The sequence below is a fragment of the Salmo salar genome, chromosome ssa14 (genome assembly GCF_905237065.1).
Source record: "Salmo salar chromosome ssa14, Ssal_v3.1, whole genome shotgun sequence".
NCBI classification, from domain to species: domain Eukaryota; kingdom Metazoa; phylum Chordata; class Actinopteri; order Salmoniformes; family Salmonidae; genus Salmo; species Salmo salar.
This window is the reverse complement of record NC_059455.1, coordinates 67,561,639-67,564,734: the sequence shown is the minus strand read 5'-3', so window position 1 is coordinate 67,564,734 and position 3,096 is coordinate 67,561,639. Positions and strand designations below refer to the sequence as shown.

General features: G+C 38.7%; 1 long non-coding RNA gene across 1 annotated transcript; it reads right to left on the bottom strand.

Annotated features, from left to right (window-relative positions):
• Positions 1-392: 392 nt before the first annotated feature.
• Positions 393-1,385, bottom strand: LOC123726635 (uncharacterized). The gene is made up of 2 exons (XR_006758694.1): positions 1,343-1,385; positions 393-1,171 (listed from the first exon to the last, which is right to left on the bottom strand). It is a non-coding gene; the product is annotated as an uncharacterized lncRNA (long non-coding RNA).
• Positions 1,386-3,096: the final 1,711 nt, after the last annotated feature.

Below are 3,096 nucleotides of genomic sequence, written 5' to 3'. Positions count from 1 at the left end.
GAGGGGTATAGAAGTTGAGTAGGTGATGAATAGTTGGGAAGTTGGGTTTGGACAGGGTCAACATTCATGCATTTGTGTACTGAAATGGGTGATTTTCATAATATGAAGTTAAATCAAAACTTTCTAAAAAAATCTAAACCTTTTCTGAATGATGTTCAACATTTCCTGCAAAATCAAGCATTTCTTACAGCTCTGTTTCCTTAGTGGTCCCAGTGTGTTTACACAAATTTCAATTATTGCAGAATACATTGAGAGATATGTACAGTAACATAGTCCATAGACAAGTCTAACCAATTCCATTTCTGTACACTGACAGTCAGAGTGTAATGAGAAGCAGATACAGTCCCACTGGAACTCTGTCGCCCTCCTCTGACCACAGTGTGTTATGGCAGTTTGGGTGATAAAGTGGGTGTTTTACTTTATGGTGTTTTTCAATCAAGTATTTGGTACAGTTTCAGAAATCTAAGCATAAAAACCAAAACAAATCATCAAAATGGCTCATGTTTCAAAACTCTAAGCACATTTCCAACTGACTGAGTACAACAAACAAAGTCACATATCACTCATATCTCAACATTTTCTGAATGTTGTTCAACATTTCCTGCAAAATCAAGCATTTCTTACAGCTCCATTTCCTTAGCGGTCCCAGTGTGTTTACACAAATGTCCATTTATGCAGAATACATTGAGAGATATATACAGTAACATAGTCCATAGACGTCTAACCAATTCCATTATTGAATTGTAGTGTCATATTTTGATGAAAAGGTGTTTAGAGTACTTTAGACTACAGGAGACTCCGTAGCTCTGCAGCTGTTGAGTCAGAGCAGTTCCTCTTTAGCTGAGGGAGGTTTTTGTACAACGCTCTGACACAGTGAATCCGGTTGTACCTCTGCTCACAGTAGTAATCTCCAGCATCTTCAGCCTGGACTCCACTGACAGTCAGAGTATAATGAGAAGCAGATACACTCCCACTGAAACGACATGGAATCCCAGTCTGACGAGTAAAGCATAATAAACCAGGAGTTTAGGAGCTTCTCCAGGTTTCTGCATGTAACAGTTGAGATAATCACTAATGCCTGAACTGGCCTTACAGCTGAGGGAGACAGTCTCTCCAGGGTGAACAGAATGAGATTTAGCAGAATGGGTCAGAATGATGTCTGCTGATGATTCTGAAAGAAAACAAAGTGCAGAAAGGCAACCAACATATTGTAAAGCAAAGCCCATCAAGCTAAATCCTTTTTTGAAATATATTGTATTCTCTGTCATTTTAAAATAACAAATGAAGTGTAACTATAAAGCCAAACCTAGAATTAATCAAAGTTGGTTAAACTGTCTCTCACCAGTAGAATCAGTGACATTATCATTGTGCTGCGTGTCAGTGGCTCTGAAAGAATTGAACAGTCACTGATCAACACTGGGGTTTTAAAAGTATGTGGAGCAATGAGGCAGGACAGCTATGTAAATGTCCCATCTTTTACACAAATACACACACACACACACACACGCACACACACAACCAAGCAGATCAAAAAGTCAGCCGTTCCAAAGGTAAAAATCATAGACAGACCACACATTGTAACAACTACATTTTAAATGGGGCCTAGTTTGACTATCCCACACAAAGGCTGATGTCCCTCAACAGTGGTTGTCAGTCCCAGGAGAAGGTAAATGAAGCTCAACAGTAGAATTGCTGCTTCTATAGCCTTCAAACCTTCTCATGGTGGACAGTAGTGGAGCTCTGTCGCCCTCCTCTGACCACAGTGTGCTATGGCAGTTTGGGTGATAAAGAGGGTGTTTTAATTTACGGTGTTTTTCAATCAACTATTTGGTACATATTCACAACTCTATGTACAAAAATCGAAACAGATCATCAAAATGGCTCATGTTTCAAAACTCTAAGCACATTTCCAACTGATTGAGTACAACAAACAAAGTCACAAATCACTCTTTCAACTTGGATGCATATCCAATCTAAGTATATTCTTCCAAAATGCCTTTTGATGTGATTTCCTATTAACTATCACTTAATAAAACTTCTCAAAAATGATAACTACCAAACCAAAATAATGTAGTACCTGGTTAATGTATAACTGCTAAACACTGTACATTTCTATATCCATATCCAAATTATACATGGATGTGACTGTACATTTTACATCATCATTCTCCATCAACCAGTGTACTTCAGTAGGACAAAGTGGTAAGAGTCACTATGTGCTACCATTATTATCGATATGGAATTGGGTGGTTCGAGCCCTGAATGCTGATTGGCTGACAACAGTGATACATCCGACCATATACCACAGGTATGACAACATATTTATTTGTATTGCTCTAATTACGTTGGTAGCCAGTTTATAATAGCAATAAGGCACCTCGGGGGTTTGTGGTATATGGCCAATATACAATGGATAAGGGCTGTATCCAGGCACTCTGAGTTGCGTTATGCATACGAACAGCCCTTAGCTGTGGTATATTGGCCATATACCACACACCCTCGTGCCTTATTGCTTAATTATAGTGTACAATGCACTGTTGAAATACCTGGGTTGTATATAACAATATATTCCTGTCATTATCTGAATTTCATTGATACACTGCAAGCTGATGAATTTCAAGAAGAGAGACAGGCGATACGGTATCGAAAAGCTGATCTTGCACAATGTTGCATGGAGCAGAAATGGCATACAACATGACTCTGTAAAAAGACCGCTATTGTGAACCACTAATCTAACTTTGGGTTGGGGAAGTCCTGTGGTTCGGGGGTGGAACGGGAACTGTTTGTCATGTTCGGTCTCATCACTTGTTTTTCTGTCCATGTGTACCTGTTTTGTGTACCTTATTAAAAAGATACAACCATTTGAACACCAATAAATGGTATACAACACCGTGTTACAGTTTTACAGTAGCCAACTGCTTTACAATACCCCTATTTCTGATGCTTTGTCCTACGTACACTATGTACTGTATAAGGATAATACAACTAGAAGACTGACATACAGTGCCTTCAGAAAGTATTCATACCCCTTGAATTATGCCACATTTTGTTGTGTTACAGCCTGAATTCAAAAAGGATTAAATAGATTTTATCTAC